Here is a 22,871-nt window from a genome sequence, read left to right as displayed (position 1 = left end):
GCAGAGACAAGAGAATCTCTGGGCCTTGCCGACTGCCAGGCTAGCTCCAGGTTCAGTGGGAGACCCTGTCTCAGAAAAATAAAGTGAAGAGTGACAGAACAGGACCCTGATAGCCCCCACATGTGCTTGTGTTGGTGTATGTACCTGTACAAGCTCATACACTACAGTGCATTCATATAGACAGACAGACACAGACACACACACACGCACGCACACATGGCGGGGGGACTTGATTCTCCCAAATATGGTCTCTCTTTCCAGGATTCTATGATGGTACACATCCTAAGTCCCCACTGTGGGCCCTCGTTCATAGCTTCCTTCATCTGTGGTTGCTGCTCTCTCCCAGGCCATTCTACTGCCCCTGCTGGGACTCTCGTCTTCCTACTTCTGTGCTCACCCATTCAGCTCCACTGTACATATCTTCAGCATCCTATGACGCAAGACGCAGAGGCCTTCCCTGGGCTGCTTTGTTCCTCAGCGAGGGAGTGAGGGAAATTGTAGGATAGGTACTCCTTCATTTCTTGGACTGTGTTTTGAGTATCACATCTTCATGGGCCATCAATAAGAAATTAAAACTTGTGCTGGTGAGATGGCTCAGTGGTTAAGAGCACTGACTGCTCCTCCAGAGGGCCTGGGTTCAATTCCCAGCAACCACATGGCAGCTCGCAGCTGTCTTTAACTATAGTGTGCATGAAATAAAGTTAATAAAGTTTTTTTTTTTTTTTTTTTTTTGGTTTTTCGAGACAGGGTTTCTCTGTGGCTTTGGAGCCTGTCCTGGAACTAGCTCTGTAGACCAGGCTGGTCTCGAACTCACAGAGATCCGCCTACCTCTGCCTCCCGAGTGCTGGGATTAAAGGCGTGCGCCACCATCGCCCGGCTAAGTTAATAAAGTTTTAAAAAAAGAAATTAAAACCCTTCATATCATTCTTATATTTTGATAATCATGAGGAAATAAAACATGCAAAAAAGCAGGGAGAAGAGATTTTTGAACCTCTGTGTGTCAATCACACGCAGCTTCAGCAACACTCAACACATCAGCTTGCTCATTTGATCTAATCATTAGCCTGTGTGTTTGGGGCATGACTCTCACATGACTGAAATAGTCACATGGGAAGCAACTGAGGTCATTCAGGAAGCCATTATTGCTGGCTTGAAGGAGCCTACACATTTATCAACTTCAAGATGTTCTTTTGCTTTGAAATTAATAAGCATTGAAATGGCATATATAACCTCTGCCTCAATAAACTTCCGTTCACTCCAGCCATTTGTGGCCATCATAAATTCCATGATAGTGGCAGCAAGGCTGATTTTTAAAAACAATTTCTTTTTCATTTTTTAACCAGTATTCTACTGTAAAGAAGAAATTTCTTTTTTCTCATCATTTCTATTATTTTTACACACACAAACACACCCTAGTAGCTGTATGAACTAATGCATTTTTTAAAAATCTAACATATTCTAATATATGACTGTCATTCATTTTGATACTTCCGCCTAATTTGACTAAGCCAGTTCTTTATTGTGTTTCTATTTTGATCCCTTTTGTGGTAGGAGAAACTCTGCGGCATATCTTACTAAAGCTTCTAAGGGCTCCTCTTCACCTCATAATAAAGTCTTGACTCACTGAACAGTACTGGCCTGTCTCTACCTTCCCAACTAGTGCTCATTCTACGAGAAAGTCTTGTGAGCACCCCCTCCACTCTGTCTCCAGCCTTGGGATACCTATCACTCCTGACTCCTTCCCAAGTTGTCTGAGATCCTGCTCTCCTAACTCCTACACCCCCCTTTCCTACTTATTTGTTACTTTCTCTTTGGTATTATTCTCCTTTGCCCAGAATTCAATAGAGTCTCTCAAAGCAGGAGAAGATCTTAGTAAATATTTGTTTAATTGATAGACAATGAGTAGCTCAAAATAATTAGAATTTATAGTTTGTTTTGAGATAGGGCCTCATTCTTTTTTTTTTTTTTATTTTCGAGACAGGGTTTCTCCGTAGCTTTTGGTTCCCGTCCTGGAACTAGCTCTTGTAGACCAGGCTGGCCTCGAACTCACAGAGATCCGCCTGCCTCTGCCTCCCTAGTGCTGAGATTAAAGGCGTGTGCCACCATCGCCCAATGGAGAGCCTCATTCTTTAGCCCAGATTATCCTTGAACTAACAGCAAAATCTAGACTGGCTTCAAACTTGAGATCCTCCTCCTTTAATCTTCTGAGTGTTGCGATTACAGGAATGGGCCACCATGCCCAAATTAGAAAGTAAAAATCTTGGGCTAAGCCTGGTAGTCCACGCCTTTAATCCCAGCACTCAGGAGGCAGTGGATCTCTGAGTTTGAGGCCAACCTGTTCTACAAAGAGAGTTCTAGGACAGCCAGGACCATATAGAAAAACCCTGTCTTGGAAAACAAAAACAAACAAAAAGAAAAGAAAAATTAAAGGTCTTATGAAAACTCACTAATTAATGAGATAATTTCAAAATACAATTTTAAGAGAGGGAGAATGATGTGAGATTTCCCTCTGTATGTTGTGATTACCATTGGTTAATAAAGAACAGAGTTAGGTGGGGAAAACTAAACTGAATGCTAAGAAAAAGAAGGGTGGAATTCAGAGAGAAGCCATGTAGCCCCACCAGAGACAGACGCCGGAACTTTAGCCAGTAAGCCACAGCCACATGGCAGTCGTAGATGAATAGAAATGGGCTAAATTTATATGTAAGAGTTAGCCAATAAGAAGCTAGAGCTAATGGACCAAGCCATGATTTAATTAATATAGTCTTGTGTGATTATTTCGGGAGGCTGAGCAGCTGGGAGCCAACAAGTGGTCTCCATGCAACAGGAGAGAGAGAGGGGGTGGGGGTGGGGGGAGATTGATTTTGGTTTGATGCTGAAGGCATATGCCTTTAATTCCAGCACTTGGGAGACAGCCACAAGCAGATCTCTGAGTTTGAGGCCAGCCTGATCTACAGAGTGAGTTCCAGGACAGACAGGGCTACACAGAGAAGCTCTGTCAAAACAAACAAACAAACAAACAAACAAACAAAAAGGTTGAACATAATTACCCCATGTGAGTGGACAGTGTTGTATCTACAAGATATGGGTTATTAAATGAAAATCTCATTACAAGACATGGGATGCCTCCTTATGAGTTATTGGCTAGGAAGGCCCCAGTGGTCTCCAAAGCAACATGGTAACTGCCATTGCCCTTGGTTACCCAACATAATTGCAAGGTAAGATCCTATTACTGAAGACACCACACAGTTCGGCTGCAGGACATAGAGAAATCAGTGTCAAACCAATATGGAAACTTCCTCTTAGTTGGCTAGGGTAGTATGCAAGCTTCTGGGGGGAGGAAAGACATCAAGGATCTTAGCTAGCACTGGACTTACCTGCTGCAATAATAACTTACCGAGCAAGATATGCCCACTGATCCAATAATGGCATAGCTATTAGAGGGGGTCACTAACAGCTTCTGATTGGATTTCAGCCCTATTCCTGCAGAGAGAATGTCATGCCTGTACTTTAATGCTGGTGATCTCCCATGGCTAGGGAGATCATAGGCCATGGGCTAGAATCTGCAAATACTATTTTGCTAAATAATCATACTGTCAAATTAACTTCTGAATAGGCCTGGATTATTTTTTTCTGTCTGTCTGTCTGTCTTTTTCTCTCTTTCTTTCCCCCTCCTTGCTAGGAATGGAAGCCAGGGCCTTCCACATGTCAGGTGAGCACTCTGCCACATCCCAGGTGGTGTGGCTTTATAGGAAAAACTACATGTTAAACACTGACTTGACTTTCATTAAGGGCCCCCTTAGGTTGAAATAGCCTATTTTTACTAGTATTTGAATGTTATCCTGTAGGAAAGACAACAGGGAAGCACTGTAGTGATATTTCATTTATCTTCATTGCCTGAAGTTCAGAGAGTAAAACAGGCACACTGGTCAGCCTTACAGACCAGGCTGCAATAACATACACCTTTAATCCCGGGTAGTACATGCCTTTAATCCCAGAGGTATACGCCTTTAATCCTAGAACTAGAGAGGAATATAAAACGGGAAGAAGGCACCTCTCAGACACAGTCTCATTGTAAGATTCCTGGAGGAAGGACTGCCATTTTCTGACTGAGGTCAAGGTAAGAGGCAATGGTTGGTTGCTTTACTTTGCTTTTCAAGTCTTCAGGTTGAACCCCAATTTCTCTCTCTGAGATTTTATTAATCATGCTTCAAGCCACGAAGATCTTTATTGAAAAGACAGAGGAAATGCCTGTTGGTAGTCTGGTAGTGTTCTGGTTGCATTGCTCTGACAACAAAAACCCTGGAGTGTAACAACAGGCAGAACTACTATGGAAGGGAAGGCTTGAATAATATTAATGTTCTATATGCTATCCAGTACCAGAGGAAATCTCACTCTTAAGCACTTTATTATCTTTAGAAACACATCTATGAGTAGGGCACAGCAATGCCAGGCAGTACTTCTTTCGCTTGGGAGGTAGGAGGCAAGAGAATCAAAGTGAGTTGAACCCCAGCCTGTGTTAAATAATGAGATCTGGTCTTTGAAGAAGTGTCTTCGTTAGGGTTTCTACTGCCGTGAAAGACACCATGATCACAGCAGCTGTTATAAAGGGAAGCTTTTAGTAGGGGCTGGATACAGTTCAAAGGTTTAGTCTTCTCATCATGGCTGGAAGCATGGTGAGATGCAGGCAGACATGGTGCTGGACAGGTAGCTGAGAGTTCTACGTCTGGATCAGCACACAGAAAGAAGAGAGTGACACTGAGCCTGGCTTGAACATTTGAAATTCAAAGTCCAACCCCTAGTGACACACTTCTTCCAACTAGGCAAAACTCCTATAGTGTCACTCCCTATGAGCCTGTGGAGGCCATTTTCATTCAAACCACCATAAGAAGAAATGGGTCTACAAGTGTGTTACAAGTATTCTTTTTTTTTTGGTTTTTCAAGAAGGGTTTCTCTGTAGCTTTGGAGCCTGTCTTGGAACTAGCTCTTGTAGCCCAAGCTGGCCTCGAACTCACAGAGATCCGCCTGCCTCTGCCGCCGGAATGCTGGGATTAAAGGCATGTGCCACCACCGCCCAGCTCATTGCAAGTATTCTTAAGGCAACAGTGCCTTCTAAAAGGGGTGGGTGAGATGGTTCTGTTGGTAAAGGCTTTTGGTCTGAAGTCCAAACACCAGAGTTTGAGCCACAAGACCCACAGGGCAGAAGAGAACAAACTCCCACAAAAGACCCAATACATGAGAGTTCAAGAAGCCTTCTAAAATGTAGAAACCTATGTGCAGAGCGGGCACACAGCAACCATGGATATAATTCCAATAGAGCCTTTTCAAAGGGGAAAAAACTCGTACAACTTGAAATAGTGACTTATAGAAAGAATCCAACTGGCTCAAAATGCAAGAAGCAGGCAGCAAGTTTTAAGTAAATGCAACATCGTTTTGGGTTTTTATTTTTATAAGAAAAATTGGTAAGGCCAAGATATCAGTATTCTCAATTATCCGGGAAACGATAAGACTAGGTTTGGTTTTCTTTTTTTTTTAGCTCTTCCGAATCACTCTTGTCCCACAGTATTCCCGGAGGCTGTAGAGGTCTGTTCGAGGTCCTGGACGCAGCGGGTGGGAGCGAGGGGTTTTCGCTCTCAGGACGCTGCCAGCCGGGGAGGCTCCATGGGCCAGCACTCACTTAGGAGCCCTACACTTAACTAGTTACAAGCTTGGGTGCTCAGGGAGCTCCAGGGCGGGGCTTGCAGAATGGGCGGGGAGAGACGGGACGTGCGGCGCGCGCAGCAGCTCGGGGCGGGGCGGGGCGGGGTCGCTGCCGCGCGCGCACGCGCCAATCACAGATGCCGCGAGATGGGTGCTCTCGGAGAGGCTGGGGGAAGTAGAAGGGCGGACTCGAGTCCTCTGAGCCAATCGCCACGCCGCGTCGCCATGACGAGAGACTCTCCCGGGCGCCAAACTCCAGTCGGCGGGCCGGGTGGGTGAGGGCGCCGGGGTAGGGCGCGGGGCCGCGCGGGGGTGGGACTTCCGCAGGGCCCCGGAAGTGGGAGCTGTGTGTTCTCATGCGAACGGGAAGGAGCGTTGGGGATCTGGAGTCTCGAGGTTGAGACATTTTCGGGCCCGAAAGGGGAAGGATCAGCTGCCGCCGCTGCCAAGCCCGCGCCCGCTCTTCTTTGCTGTCTCCGGCCCGGCCCGGCCGTGCCGCCTCTTCTTGCCGTCTCCCTCCTCGGCCGTCCCCGCGTGTTTTGCGCGGTCGCCGGGCACCGGGGCTGCGGCGACGAGCCCGCGGGCGGCCGGTCGGGCGGGGCGGGCGGCTGACAGGTGAGCGGGCCGTCTTCGGCCACCGACGGGGCGGCCTCCCTTCCGCGCCCCGTGCTCGGACCCGCGCCTGCACCAGCCTGTCACTGGGCCGCCATCTTCCCGGAGGGACTGGGCCAGTGGCGGGCAGGGCTGGGCCCGGCCGAGGAGGGACGGCACAGGGCCGGGGCCCGGCGGGGGCCGGCGCTGGGGAGGACGGAGAGAGAGGAGGGGCAGGGCCGTGGAGGGGCCGGCAGGGCAGACCGGACTGTGGCCTGGGCGGCCCAGGTTAGGCTGGACCTGGGAGAACCTGCGGGCCGGGGTCGGAGCCGACTGACACGGCCCTGGCTGGAGAGGACTGGAGCGGAGTGAGACGTGTGCAGAGCAGTCCCCGAGGCCGCGTCCCCTTAGCCTGTGTGGGTTTGCCCATGCAGCCCAAGGAGTATGGGCGGGGGGGGGGGGGTCGCAGGCCACCAGCGCCCCGAGGTCGAGCCGGCGGGCGCCGGGGACCCGCAGTGCGGCGCCCTGGCCTCGCCCCCCTCGGTCCCGCCGGAGACCGGCCAGACAGCCGCGCTTGGTGCTGCGGGGAGAGATGGCTCATTAGGGAATCGCATTCCTTTAGAACCAGGAAGTTAGGATCCTGTTGCTCGAGTGTGTGTTTGGAATGCTGCTACCTTTTCCCCTTCCACTGGATAGACTTGAGCAAGGCCGACTTTGAAACAGTTAAAAAAAATTAAAAATCAGTGTGAAGACTCATGAGTACAGGCCAGGAACCTCTTACCACCTGCTTCTCAGCGGTGTATAATAAAGCCTTAAGTTTGTTTTGAGTTGAGGTCATTGCGTGTTCAATGAATGTAATCCTGTTTCTCCCTTAGTTTTTGGTATAAAGTAGCCTTGAATTTGGACTGACTAGAAATGTGAAAATGATCTTAAGTTTTATTTCCATTTGAGACCTTATTGTTGGCCATGTAATACTTTGTCTTAATCATAAACTGGAACTTTGAAGCTTTCCGTAACTGAATAAACAAGAGAAGAGGGCTTCCCATGGCTGCAGTGGAATTAGTTTCTAGTACAGTTAACCGAGGGAGTTTTTAATAGAGGCAGTAGTAACTACAGTGTTTATTTTAGGGTATTTAGCTACTCTCCTTTTCAAATTGAGTTGAATATATAAAATGCGATTTGTTTTGAGATGACGTTTGCAAGACCACAGAGAAAAGAAGAGTAATGTTCAATTTTTGTGTGATTAGATAGTATGTTTAGTGTGTAGTTTCCATACTCCCCCAGCCTGATTGGTTCTCTTATGAACATCTCAGGGTTAATTTACAGAAGTTGAAATGGTTGTGACTTTTCCTCTGTGCTTAAATACCAAAAGGCAGTTTTGTAATCAAGCTATACAAGAAATAACTTCAGGAGGTTTGCTGGAGTCGCTAAAGTGAAATGCTTCCTGAAGGTTTATTTTTCAGCTGTACATTTCTCCTTAAAACTTACACTATTTAGAAATATATTTTATCTTGTATTTTGGACAACTAATGTGGCTCGATTGAGTTATTTACATGAATAAAAATGGCTTGACTTCTTAGTCATTAGAAGTTACCTTGGTGGCTGAGTTTCTCATCTATAAAAGCCTCATGAGACTGATGTAACTCAAGCATGTGAATATTGGCTGTTTTGCTATTTTTGTTACTGAATTGCTCTTTTTAATATTCTACCTTACAGCTGTCAACTGTAATTTATTGTTCACATGTATCTGGCGTAGAAGACAGGTTCTGAATCAGAATGTAAATTTGGAGAAAGGAGCTATACTATATTTGAGTAGGATTCAGAGAGAAAATAGATGATTATACGGGTGTACAAGTTTGCTAGCGTTCATATTACTACATTCTGTAGAAGAATAGCTGAAATTAAGTAGCAGCAATTTATATTTAATGTTCTGGGTTGGGGGCTTGCCCATTTTGTAAAAAAAAATACCTGAGATTTAAAGAATTGAACTTACTGCCTTCCCTAACTATGCACAAAATTTGACAAAGATACATTTGAACTCTGCTGAAACAAATATTTCACTTAGCTACCTGTTTTCCTAAAGAAGTATTCACAAGTTACGGAAAGGCTAATTCTAAAACGCACAATGCCTTCAAGTTGCTGCAACTACTCAGATTTGCAACAAGATTTGCAAACTTTAGACTTGGTTGATGTTACCGAGCAGAAATGACTGACACACTCCTGTCACTGTTGTTTCTGTGTCATGGGGCATTCATGCGTCTATCAACAATGGGAACTAGGCTTATAATCTAGGTCTTCCACTTTTAGTAAGGTATGATGGTCTTTGGGATTGGTAAAGTGCCGCGTGGGTTAATTGCTGTAAATCCCTTTTGCTCTTGCCCCTAGAGTTGAAGGCGGAGTTTGTGTGTACTTTTCTAACACATGCAGTGCTCCTGTAGACACTCAAGTTTAAGGGATATTCCTTCCTTAATATCAGCTTGTAGAAGCAGGAAAGTTGCCGGGTCCTTTTATAATTGCTGCCATTGAACCATTTCAACGTTTTCTAATGGGAGGAAGAAAATGCAAATGAGCCTTCATTAAAAAGGGTTACTGCTGCACTTTATTTTCTTTTGTCATGTGAAGAAATCTGTTTGTTTTTTGTTTTTTCTTTGTAAGTTAATTTGAGAGTACACAGTGAGTCCACTACTTTCTGAGGGTCGAATTCATGAGACCTCAGTTTAGTTTAAATGTTTTGCGCTGATTTATTTGGCAGTACAGAGGATTGAACCCTGGAACTTGATTATGCTAAGTAAGCACTCTACCACTGATGTACATCCCCAGCCCACGTTTAAAAATAAATTTATATATAATATATACATATAAATATATATATTAAGGCACGAGTCCCACAAAGCTGCCCACAGGTCTTGAGCTTCTTATCTTCCTGCCTCAGTCTTACAGTACTTGTGATTACAAGCCTGTACCACCATGCCAGCTAGTTTGCTCTTGATTGTTAGACTTGTTAATGTCTTTGGAGCTGCTGTTCTCTGCGGTTACCTTAATTAGAAATGAATTTTCTTATTAGGGCATGGAATTGGAATAGTAAGCCTCTAGATTCCCTTAAGAAAAGGGAGGGGCCTTGTGAGGTGGCTCAGCCACTAAGGACTCTTGCTATCCAGCCTGTTGACCTGAGTTCAGTCCTCAGAACCCATATGGTAGGAGAGAACCAAGTTACCTTCTAACACAATAATACATGTGAAAGCAGAAGCAAAACCAGAAGAGAAGGAAAATAAATTCCAACTTGGAAATAAATATTTCCCCTTAATGTTGAGACTTAAAAGCTGCTTTATTTTTTCCCATGTATAGATGTCTTCCTTAGGAACAGGGAAAATTATTAGCTTAGCTATGTTTCCTTCCTTTCCATTCCTTGCCCCCGCCCCCACCTCTTGCCTCTGTGCCCTTATAAAGTCTATCTTTGCACCACTTTTTGTTAAAGCTGGCATGACCCCTATTTTAATCTTGAAGGATTTGCATTGGAGTGATGCTGCTGGTTTCATGATCTTTTTTTCTTGCCGTCCCTATCACCTTAGCTTCTCAGGCCTAGGCATTGTGGTATTGAAAATATTTCATACTTAACACAAATGGGAAATATGCTGCCTCATTATTTTTAAAGGGAGTTTAATATCTGCTGATACAAGACTCAGTTATCATTGAAAATAGCCTTTTGAAGTTTGTATGCTAATTCTTCCTTAAAGTTTGTTAATCAGGATGATTCTTATTTGCTTGATTAAAATACTTCTGTGTTCACACAAGCTGCTCTGCTCATCTCCCTCCAGATGCTGCCTTTCAGGCACATCCTGGTTGCTTGGCCCTTCCTAGACATTTATCAGTACTGTCCTAAGCTCCATATCTTGTCCACTGTGAACCCATTTTGTCTCCATTCGCTGCTCCAAGATCATCTAGGCCTTCCTGCCCTCTGTGCCTCCCTTTCCCCACAGTATGCTGCCTTGACTCTTAGTAGTGTTTTTGCTTGAAATTGGATGCCCCTCCCCAAGACATTTTTAAAGTTTTGCCTAGTTATTTAATACTGGTAAGATGGCTCTTTAGGCATCGTTGCCTCGGTTTCTGAATTTAGACTGAGTGCTTCTCCCTTGCTGCAGCAGCACCCTGAGTGTTCCTTTATCTACTGAGTACACAGTTTACTTAGGGACACTTTTTGTGGGGAAGGCCTCTTACATTTACAATCTTTTTGTCCACTTCCAGGCCTGAAGTGCTGAGGATGGAAGCAGGGCTAGGAACATCTCCCATTTGTTTAAAAGAAATTACTGATCATGTATTTGTCTGTGTCTCTTAACAAAAGTGCACACCTAAAAAGGATACATTACTAAGTTTCTTCTAGTGTTACTTTTACAAAGTTTTAGCTGACTTTTTATAGCTGTACTTACTGCATAACGTATCTTAGGCACAGTAATTTAACTATGGGATCTTAAATTTTATTGCCTTTGGTCTTTAAACATCTCCCCTTTTGGTAGACTTTTTTTTTTGCTTTCTATATTTTGCTTTAAAATTACATTATATCTTAACAAAACCCAAAGCAATTATAGTTTTTCTAATGTACTTATAATGTATTATTCTATTTAATGTCGTGTACCCTGGCATTCAGATACTGGTGACAGCTACATACTTCCTTGATAGTTACAGTTTGTCATTGTGTATTATGTCATGTCTGCCTTAGGCTTTTTTTATTTCCTTTTCTTGATGTATTTTTTCATCATTCTTATGGCACTATAACATGCCATGCTCATTATTTATTTGTGCTCTGTGTCTTTACTCTAACTTCCATGAATTATACAGGGGATTTTGTCTGTTTAATAAAACATTAATTAATAATACATTGTTATGAACCCAGATCCCAGGAGACACATAATGTGCCAGAATGATTTGGTTTTAGCCCTCCCTCCCTACCTACCTCCCTCCCTACCCCCCCCCCTTTTCTGTGGTGCTAGGAATTAAACCCTATGCATCCCAAAATGCTCTAGAGTTTTACCTCTAGCTCCCTGAGAAATTTAATAAATCCCAGCCTTGTGATGGTGAATAAGCAAATGTCTGGTCTTCTTTTGGCTGTACCTGGTGTCCACTAGGCAGGCACATAGACACTTAACACAATGTAAAAGTCGGTGTTCATAGGTCAGGGATGTGTACCTGGAGGGACGTACTGAGAGAAGACAGGAGACGAGAGTAGCCCTCTTAGCAAAGAGAATAATGTTGCAGTGACCCTGACATGGGCAGGAACAAAGAGCTTGTGATAAATTAATGTAGAAATGACTCAATGAGGTGAAAGAGCTGGAAGAAGTAGGTAGGAGCTGGCCTTAGAGGGCCTAGGATGTCCCTTGTAGGTTTAGAATTTTGTTGTTTATTCTGAGAATATCAGGAAACACTTGGAAGGTTTTTAAGTAGTGAATTACATGATCTGGATTGCCTTTTTTTTTTTTTAAAGATTTATTTATTTATTATGTATACAACATTCCTTCCATGTATGTTTGTATGCCAGAAGAGGGCACCAGATCTCATTATAGATGGTTGTGAGCCACCATGTGGTTGCTGGGGATTGAACTCAGCACCTCTGGAAGAGCAATCAGTGCTCTTAACCTCTAAGCCATCTCTCCAGCCCTGGATTGCCTTTTAAAAATAATTGTTCTGAGGCTGGTAAGATAGCTGAGCAAGTTAAAGATGCTTGCCACCGAGCTCACAAACGGTTCATTTGACCCCCCTTATCCCAGAGGAGTAAAAGGACAAAACATTTCCTGGAAGTTTTACTCTACCACAAGTATGCCATACATAAATAAAGACAACAAAATGAAAACATTTAAGAAAATACTTGTTCTGCTTTATGGAAAGCGATATGAAAGAGGCAGAAATGAATGCACAGATAGAATTATACTCAGTGGCAAGGCACAATCCCTACTTTATTCTTCTCTTGGTCATAGTTGAAAAGGCCCAGTTCCTGTATAAATGAAAAGTACCTTGCTTTAGTTTTTGTTGTACAAAATTGTTGTTGTTGTTGTTTTTCGAGACAGGGTTTCTCTGTACAGCTCTGGCTTGTTCTGGAATTTATTTGTAGACCAGACTGGCCTTGAACTCAGAGCTCCACCAGGCTTTGCCTCCCAAGTACTGGGATTAAAGCATGTGCAACCAACACCCAAAAAAAGGATGCAGGTTTAGAAAGTTCAGATTTTACCAGAACAAACTGATTAACATTCTTTTAAGTAACATCTCTGAAAAATGGGAACATCTTGTTGTCACATTTCATAATGCTTTGTGTTTTTATTGTGGGTTGATACACAATACAGGATGCAAACACTTTGGCCAACTTGATATAAACTTACAGGTGGCTTCAGTGATTGTTACTCTTTCTGAACAGTTTCAATATTCATTTTAAATAATACCTTGTACAACCTTTCTATAAACACCTGTAATCCCAGTACTTGGGAATTGGAGGCAGAATGAGCAGGAGTTCAAGGCCTGGGCTATATGAGAAATCCCCCCCCCTCTCTCACACACAGCTTTTCTAGTCTGTAAAGTCTTGATGATAATTTTTTGGGCCCTCCTTTCCTTGTTGTTTACATTGTATCCTTATGTTTTGTTGTTGAGATTTATATCCCAGTTAAGCACCTGAGCTTGAATTGTATATCTGTGCTTTAGTCAGTAACAGTAACCTGTAAAGTTATTCTTAGTTATTTTGTAACTAGGGTCTGCAAAGAGGGAAAAGTTTTGTCTATTTGGAGAACAGGTGGTACTTCTTCCCTACAAGGGATCAGAAAGATCTCCTTTCTGAAGGACTTTAATGGGGTGTAAGTCCATTGTCTTCACCACTTAACTGATGTGTAACCAAAACCTTTTAAAAGTAGATTTAAAGTTCTGTTGGAAAAGTTTGCTTTTAAACTCAGAAAGCTAAAAACGTTTTCTTTTATGCTTTTAGGCGGTAAAAGTGTGTAAAAGACAATCTGTAGTATTTTAATTTTGTTAGTGTGTCACATGAATTCTGTCTACTTATGTGGGTGCTTGGTTTTACTCTCAGCTCAAACTAACTAGCATAATCAGTAAGTCCTGTTAACTTTAGTGACTGACACCCATACTTCTCCAGTTATTGTTACCATTGCCAGAATGCAAATTAGTGGGGGGGGGGGTTGAGTCAGGATTTCTCTGTAGCTTTGGAGCCTGTCTTGGAACTAGCTCTTGTAAACCAGGTTGGCCTTGAACTCACAGACACCTGCCTGCCTCTGCCTCCCCAGTGCAGGGGTTACAGGTGTGTGCCACCACCACCCGGCTTAGTGTTGCTCTTTAACAACAAGGTCAATTGGAGTACACAGAACAGACAGCTGTGTATATGAGTAATTGGTGAGCCAGCAATATTTGCTTCTTTACACCATTTGAGAGGGAGAGAATCATAGGAGAAAATACAGGAAGTTGTGTCCCCAATGATTATTGTATGTTCTGCACTTTTTCATAGTTTCTCTTACTCTTTTCTGTATAATGAACTTAAACCTCTTCTATTGAAATTATCCTTCAGGACTGACTAACTTTGAGCGAGTTAAACCTAAACATAAAAAATTAGAGGTAGAAACTATAATTGCCAAAACCCAACCCAAAGTGCTGGAAGCAATCAGGATCATAGAATTTCAATCTCTATGACATGGGAAATTTGAACTGTTTCTATGGAATGCCTTGCGATTTAGAAGATTGTATTTTAGTGGGTTTCATCCAAACTCAGGAATACTCTTAGCGTACTGTGTCTTTCAGAATATTGAAAGTACTTGTTATTGTGGTGGGTTATAATATGTTATATGTTTTTCATGAAACACATGAGATTACACTGAAGGTAAAAAACTATACAGATATTTTTGCAGATCTGTTAAACACTCCAAAATTATATTAGCTCATAGTTTTATGGGGGAGGCAAGAATGCTGGATCATTTAACTTCCAGTTTTCAATTGAGTGTGTGGAGGTGAAATTGAATAAGTTTATTGTAAAGAATAGCTACTAAGTGTTTAGGATTACCATAGCATTTAATAAGCTTTAGTCCAGTTCATGAAGTATTTTGTTTTTATTAATGTCATTGTTACCTGTCTGGAATTACTAGATGCTCATATAGTGTTAGGTAAAAATTCATACCACTTTGAGGTAGTACAGTTATTTTCTGAGATTTTGAGTTTTAGTCTACACTCATTTGTCAGTTGAGATTTGATAACTAGTTGTCAATCGCCAGGGAAGCAGCATCTCATCATGGGATTTTAGAGCTCTGAAGACTCTGAAGTCCACAGAAGTTGCTCTTAGAAATACAGCTAGCTGGTTAGTGGCAGAATCAGGACTAACTCACTGCATTTCAGAGTCTAGATATGGAGTTGAGACTGGTCCTCATCCAGCTCCTGGTCTTCTGCCTCTTCCCCAGTGTGGACCCAGCCCAGGCTCATTGCACTTAGTTGTAGTGCTCAGTCAGAACACTTGTGAGCCTGTAAAATGAGCCTTGACATTGAAAACATTAACTTTATTTCTCTTGCAGAGTTTTAAAGAAACATTTTACTTTTAACAGCAGATTATTTTATTAAAGATTTATTTGCATTATTTTTACAGGGGTAATGGGTAAGTGGCTAGGGAAGCCAGAGGTATTGGATCTACCTAGAGTTGAAACTATAGGCTACAGGCAGTTGTGAACTGCTTCATGTGGGTACTGGGAATGGAACTCGGGTTCTCTGGAAGATCAGTACTATTTTCTTAATCTTAAGCACCATCTTTCTAGCCCTAAAACAGATTCTTGAAGCTTTCAAAATGGTCAAAGTAATGTTATTTGTTGCTTATGATGGGGATAGATTCTGAAATGCAGTTAGGCCATTTAATTATTGGGAATATATTGAATACCTTAGAATGCTTAACACAAACAGACAGGATAGGCTAGTCACTTCACATAGCCTTTTGATGTAGTCAAGGTTTACGTGGAGAGATTTGTAATAATGCCGCCCACACAATATGGCATGCTGTTTTATAGGAATATTTTTTAATAAATGGTATACCCAAACAATAAAAGTTTAACATAATAAATAAATAAACTAATAAGGGTCATTTATGGTTATTATTGAGTATTATCTGTACATTATTGCATGTGTTTTTACATACCTGGCAGCGCAGTAGGTTTGTTCCTATCAGCATTGCTACAGTGGTGAGTAATATGTTGCAACTAGATATTAGATATGTTGCAACAGCTACAGCAGTAGTAGGCAGTTGGAATTCTTATTTTTTATTTACCTATTGTGTGTCAGGGGGTGGGGTGGTGGGAGGGTTTGTATATGTGAGTGCAGGTGCCCGTAGAAGCCAGAAAGAGCATGTCAGATCCCTTGGAGCTGGAGTTAACAGACAGTTGTGAGTCTCTTGATATGTGTTCTGGGAATCAAACTCCAGGCTTTTGCAAGAGCATTGTCCTAGGGTTTTTATTGCTGTGAAGAGACACCATAACCATGGCAACTCTAAACAAAAAACAAAACAACAACAACAAAAAAACATCTAATGCTCATTTCCAGTTTTAGAGGTTCAGTCCAGTATCATGATGGGGAGCATGACAGCATGCAGGCAGATATGGTGCTGGAGTAAATAGTTGAGAGGCCTATGACTTGCAGGCAACAGGAAGTCAGCTTGAGACACTGGATGGTATCCTGAGCATAGGAAACCTTAAAGCCTGCCCTACAGTGACACACTTCCTCCAACATGGCCATACCCACTCCAACAAAGCCACACCTCCCAGTAATGCCACTCCCTATGAGATTATGGGGATCAATTACACTCAGACTACCACAAGCATCAAGTACTCTTACTCAGTGAGTTATTTCTCCAGCCCCCATTCCCTGCCCCACATTTTAAGCTCCATTATAATGTATAGGGCCACCATTATGTTTGCATTATCCTTGTCTTAAATGTTATGTAGTACATGACTGTATTCAAGGAAAATTAAGGATTTTGTCATTTTAGAATCAGAAACCTTGATTCAGATAGGGAGGTAGTAGTATATTTTGTAATTAGAACTTTCCAATTTGTATAATATAGACAGACGATTATAATTCACCTTTAAGAAAGAGTAATTAAAGTAACTAAAGTTACATGGTTTTCATACTAAAGCATTCATACAGATGTTCATTTTAGTATCCTTGGTACTAACATAGGATCCTATCTATCTATGGGCTCAGGTCCATTGTCACGTCTTGTATTTGTGTGTGTAAATTGTTGTTTGCTTGTTTGTCTGGTTTTGGTTTTTCAAGACAGGGTTTCTCTGTGTATCCCTGGTTGTCCTGGAACTCACTCTGTAGACCAGGCTGACCTCGAACTCAGAGATTTGCCTGCAGTTTCACTCTGTATCTCTTGGCTGGCCTTGAGCTCACAGAGATGCCCCTGCTTCTGCCTCCCTAGTGCTGTAATTAAAGATGTGTACCACTATGTCCAACATCCATGGCCCAAAAAGAGACTCAGAGGGCAGGAGATTTTTTTAAATTTTTATGTATTTATTTATTTGTGAAAAGCTTTGCTGTGGTCTAGTTTGCTGTGTTCAAGCAAAACAACTGGTATGTATCTGGATCTCAGTTTAACAATAGTTTCCCCACAAAATTAAAGAGTTGAATACTTGCAACAGCTCACACTCAGAACAATGTACTTGTCTTATAATTCAGAAGACAGCTATTGATATATTTGCATTCTTCAAAACACCTGTTTTATAAGTTTGGGACTGTTTAAAGGCCACAAGACAGTTTACTTTGTGTTATCTAGTTCAGGAAGGACAGAAAACGATCTCGTTTTCTAGTTTCATACTTTAAACCCATGATGACAATATTCCCTCTTGCAGAGAGCTAGTGTTGTGCAGTACCGTGGATCCAGAAGACACATAATGTGTATCTGGGCTTACATCAGACATGCAGGCTCTAGATGGGGTAGTCCCCCTCTGTAATCCTAGGTCTCAGGAAGAACAGTTGAAAGGATTTCACCTTGGAGGCTGGTGTGTTCAACGTAACAAGATCAGCTCTAATGAGAATGTTTAATGTTATCATTAAAACTGGAGGTATATACCACTGAATAGTTCTGAATAAGTTCATTTAACTTACTAAAAAGTAGCTAAACATCAGTGTTGGTGAGCAGTTTTACCATTCTCTCTCTCTCTCTCTCTCTCTCTCTCTCTCTCTCTCTCTCTCCCTTAAAACAAACACAACTGACTTGTGGTCCTAAAGGTTGAGCTCAGGTCCTCTCATGTGGTAGGCAAGTACTCTGCCTCTGAGCCACACTCTTGTGAGCCCCTCCCCAGCACCCCGGCCGCCTGGCTAGCTTATGCCCCTAAATAACAACACACAAATTGTGTTCATTTAAACACTGCTTGGCCCATCATATCTATCCTCTTCTCGGTTAACTCTTGGACCTGGACTAGTCCATTTCTAATAATCTGTGTAGCATCAGTCTTACTGGGAAAGATTCTAGCCTACGTCCATCCTGGGTCGGAGCTTCATCGCATGTGCCTCAGAGAGCAGAGCTCTCTCATCAGTGTTGGTGAGCAGTTTTACCAAGCTTCCCCCCCCCCCCCCTCTTTCTCTCTCTCTCTCTTTTTAAAGCAAACAAAACTGACTTGTGGTCCTAAAGGTTGAGCTCAGGTCCTCTCATGTGGTAGGCAAGTTATCTGCCTCTGAGCCACACCCTTACAGCTAATTAGAATTATTAATACTGGTATGGATTCTCTGTGTGCTTAAAACTTACTATGTAACTATATTACCCACTGGAAAGGAAGTGTAATCCTAAATGCCCTGAGTTATAACCCACTTTCAGATCTTTTAAAGTACTAAGCCAAAATGAGATTTGATTCTGAGTTTATTTCCGAACTTCAGTTTTTTTTTTTAAATGTTGTATCACTTCTATACATTGGCTATTCTGCAGAGAAAGAATATCCATTATGTTTTAATAGTACCATTTACACTGTTACTTTGGGAAACTTTAAAGTGTCTGCAGTTGTAATGCTTGATACTTGAAGACCAGTTTGATCCTGTGACTTTGTGAACAGTTTGATGCTTCAGAATTTTTGAGTCTAGCTGTTGTTTCTCCAGGAATAGTCATGACTAGGTGTCCTAAAGCAAGTTGTGTGCCTGGTACTGCATTGCCTCTATGTTCTAAGATGTCTTCACAGTGCTGTTGATGAGAAAACCCAGGTGAGTGAGATTGTTGTGCCTGGTAGGGATGGAGTCCAGTTCCCAGTTGGTGCTCATCATGCCTTCGTGGAGCACAACTCCTAGTCAGACTTTTTAGCCTTTGTTCACTCTGAAGGGGTTCTAAGAATTTGGAGTAGCATATTTGGTTCACAGATGATGATTTTTCTGAAGAGTTTAGTGACAATTGGAATGTAGAAATGAAGCTTATTTAAGAAAAGGCTAAAATGTTTTTGCAGGTTTCTGGCTTAGGTATTGGACATTTATATTAAATGTTTTTCAGTGAGAGAGTTCATTAAGTTTGGAGAAGATTTCTAAAACAATGTTTTTACCTGCCTCTCCCATACAAATAATTTACATAGTATGTGTTTGCCATTCAGACACTTCTTAGTGATTTGTTGTTTTAATATTAAATTAATTTTTAATGTCTTTAATTTTATATGTAAACTCTCAGATAGATCTCAAGTGCATTCTTGTATGTACACATACTAAATCTAGAGACTAAAAAGAAAATGAAAATTTACTCAGGGTAATTTTATCCTAACTTAGAAATACCATCTTTTGTGAGTAACCCATCATTTGGAATGAAGGTTTTACTTGGAATCATCTCATTTCTTGTGCTTTCTATCTTAATTGCTAGGCAATTCTTCTCACATTTATTGTCACAAAAAAGAGTTATTAGACACACACTTAATGGGATTCTGCTTTAGTAGGTACTGTGTTAGGAGCACCATGGTGAGCAAGAAAGCCAGGCAGTGCCTTTCCCTGTGACAAAATTTTGGAGTTGGTGGGATGAACATAATTTGTGCTATATTCCAGGGTAGAAAGGGCTACTATAAAATAACAAAACACAGACCATGTTGGGAGGAAGAAAAGTAAAACCCAAATAGCTATGTTTATTTCTACTTCATCCGGAGGACAGACTAGAGAGTTTGAAATGAACTGAGGAGGCCCATGCTTAAGGAAGGCCAGCTTGCCTGGTGAAATCCTAGGCGTAAAAAAACTTAAGAAGTTAGAGTAGTAATTTATTTCACAGATATGGCTTTCTGAAGATTTAGTGACATGGAATGTAGGAATGAGCCTTATTTGAGAAGAGATAATAGCAGTTAATTTGCAGGCCTTTTTTGCTTTTTAAGACAAGGCTTCTCTCAAACTCATAGAGGTCCATCTGCCTCTGGTTGCACCACCACACCCGCTTATTTGCAAGGTTTTGATTGGCAGTGGTTTGCATGTACTTGAAATAGGGATTATCTATTTTTATGTTTTAAAAGGGTCATGGGGCTAATGACTTTAAACAATATATAGGAATCTGTCAGATCATAACAATTTCACTGTGTCTTGACTAGATAGCTGCCTTGAAATTTAGCATATGGTTGTTAACTGGCCTTGTGAAAAGTAAGCACAAGGAGAAGCAGAGAGTTCCTGAGCAACATAGTTCCCGGTGGCATTCCCCAGATTCGGCACTCTTCCTGCGAAACCTTAGGCACCTGCAGAATGCTCTGCGCTGTGGCTGGTACTTTTCTTTGGCAGGTGCTTTTCTCCCAGCTGAGTTACCTGCTTTCACATCGATCCTTATGTTAGTGCAGTTACATAATTTACTTACTGTAAATGAATACTATGTCTTGGAAATCAAAAAGCCAAGAGAAGAATTTTGAGTGTTTTTATTCACTAAGAAATGATAAATGTTTGTAATGGTGGGTCGGGGGAAGTAGCGTTCATAAAGAAAAGTTGGGAACTGGAGAAGAGTTGGCTTAGCAGTTAAGAGCATTTGTTGCTCTTGCAGAAGACAACCTGGTTTCTGTTCCCAGCATCCACACAACCATGTGTAAGACCAGTTCCAGGGAGATTACTAGGCATGTACTTGATACACATATATATACCGGCAAAACATTATCACGTACAAGGTAAAGTAAATATATAGAAAAAGAAAAGCTGGATGGTGCTGTACTGGTAAGCCCAGCTTTGGGGAGGCAGAGACAGGAGAATCAGTAGGTTCACTGCCTAGTCAGCCTGACCTGCTTGGCAGGTTCCAATCCCTGTCTTGAGTGAGGTGGCTTCTGAATTGTTTTTGAGGGTGACACGAAAGGTTGTGTATATGCACAGAGACACACACACTATAGAATAATCCTTCTATAAACATTTTGTATTTAGGTTGTTTTCATGTAGTATGAATGTAGATATGCTTTAAAGAACCAGTGACAAAATAAATGATGTATTCTGGCCTATGTGAGAAAGAACATTGATAGAGGGACCGGATCTATGTCGAGTATCAAAAGAAGAAATACATTTAAGTTTTAAGTATGCACACATTAATTTTTGAAATTACCTATTTGCTTTTTGCAGTTCCTTTCAATTTCATGGGATACAGAGCTTCTTACTCTGCTTAGCACACAGGAAGAACATTTCAGGTGGTTGAGAAAGAGTAGCTGCAGAAGCAGAAGCACTGTGCCAGAGGTATGCCTCACCCTCAGCTCATTCTTTGGCTTTTAGTTTTTAAGGAAAGTGACTTGAATGTTTGTGTAACAAGAATTGAGGAAATAGAGTAAGGGCTTTAGGTTAGGGCTTTGAACAAGAGCAGTTGCCATTCTGTAACTGCCCCCTGCTTTGTCATCAGCAAATGTTGCCCTCTAGACATGCATTGCCTGCTGGGTTTCACTGCCCTTCATTACACATTACAGATACTCTTGCTATTGCATTTATTGGCTGATTAATACAGATTAGAAGTTATCTTTTTTTCCCCAAAGTGAGGTTTTGATTGAATAGTCTAGGAAACGGGATCATTTTAGCTTTTAGAGCAATTAGCCTTCCTTAGGATAAAGAAGTAAATACTGTTTTCTTGCATTCATTCATTCATTTATTGTTTTGGTTTTTTTCAGCCAGGGTTTCCTGGCTTGGCTGTCCTGGAACTTGCTCTGTGGACCTTGAATTCAGTATCACTTGCCTCTCCTGGAATTAAAGGCATGTGCAACCACTGCCTGGATGTTTTTTGTTTTATAAACTAATCACTTAATGTGTTATATAGAGTGCAGACACATGTTTGAGAAATTGTATCCCCCATAAGGGGCAGAAATCTATATTTGAATGGGTAATAGGATATGATGTGCAGTCTTTGAAGACAAAGGTGAAATGACTAAAAAATTTTTTCCCGTTCAACAATTAAATGATGAGTTCTCCATGATAGATTTTTTTTTTTTTTTCGAGACAGGGTTTCTCTGTGGCTTTGGAGCCTGTCCTGGAACTAGCTCTGTAGACCAGGCTGGTCTCGAACTCAGAGATCCGCCTGCCTCTGCCTCCTGAGTGCTGGGATTAAAGGTGTGCGCCACCATCGCCCGGCTTCCATGATAGATTTCTTAAGAGGATATCTGGATCTTGAAGGTCTTCTGTGTTGGGCCACTGGTTCTGAATTCCATGAAACAAATTTTCTTTTCAAATGTAGATGGGTGAAGATTTGTATGGGGAGTGTCAGTAGTCTCAAAAGTTAGCAAACTGCCAAGAGAGGAGGGAGTACATGGATGCGGTTTCTAGGGCGCAAACAATAGAAAAGATTGGAACTAGGCAGCCCTGCTTTTTGTCAGGACAATTTCAGTACATCTGAATTGTTGCAAAATTATTCTTATCTTTCTTTGGATTCTCTATGCACTTTGTTTTGTTTGAGACATGGTCTAGCCATGTATGTAGTCCAGACTATCCTCTAACTTGGGATATTCCTGTCTCCACCTCCTAAGAGCTAGATGACAGGTATGTATCACCTTAAGCACATCTTCTATAAAGAGATGGCTTGAGTAAGCAGAGACACACAAATTGAATTGCAGTAGCTTGACAACAAATGAACAGGACCGAGCAGCAGACATCTATGCAGGGATGGAAGAAAGCACAGATAAGCCAGCCAGGCACAGTTGAATTAGTCAAGAAAATGATGGCATACTGACTGTTAGGTGAGACTTTGGAAGTCTTGGGACATTAAGCCTAGATTCCCCCAATATATATTAGTTAGATGGCTAACTTTTCATAAGGATTTCTTTAACATTTCCATTGAAACCTTTTTTCATCTTATGCTCTCCCAGTTTAAGTTAGTTAAAATAATTGTTTGTTTTTTTTTTTTTTTTGTTTTTTTTTTGTTTTTTTTTTTTTTTTTTATTTTTCGAGACAGGGTTTCTCTGTGGTTTTGGAGCCTGTCCTGGAACTAGCTCTGTAGACCAGGCTGGTCTCGAACTCACAGAGATCCGCCTGCCTCTGCCTCCCGAGTGCTGGGATTAAAGGCGTGCGCCACCACCGCCCGGCTAAAATAATTGTTTGTTGTCTTGAACCCTGCAGAGACTCCAAGTAACTACTATAGCTTTTTCTGATTTTCCTGAGTTTCCTTAGTGGCAAAGGAAGAT

At 41.8% G+C, this 22,871-nt stretch overlaps 1 protein-coding gene across 3 annotated transcripts in view; it reads left to right on the top strand.

Annotated features, from left to right (window-relative positions):
• The first annotated feature begins 6,036 nt into the window (after nucleotides 1-6,036).
• Nucleotides 6,037-22,871, top strand: part of Larp4b (La ribonucleoprotein 4B) — a 76,100-nt gene continuing 59,265 nt past the window's right edge. For all 3 annotated transcript variants that reach the window (XM_041630645.1, XM_041630644.1, XM_041630643.1), the window contains exon 1: nucleotides 6,037-6,315. The gene's annotated coding sequence lies outside the window, so the exon portion shown is untranslated. The remainder of the gene's footprint in view (nucleotides 6,316-22,871) is intronic.

Source organism: Microtus oregoni, unplaced genomic scaffold (genome assembly GCF_018167655.1).
Source record: "Microtus oregoni isolate MIOR12 unplaced genomic scaffold, Mior012 000035F_ref0000213, whole genome shotgun sequence".
NCBI classification, from domain to species: Eukaryota; Metazoa; Chordata; class Mammalia; order Rodentia; family Cricetidae; genus Microtus; species Microtus oregoni.
Note: the sequence above shows the minus strand (reverse complement) of the source record. Positions and strands in the feature narration are given on the sequence as shown.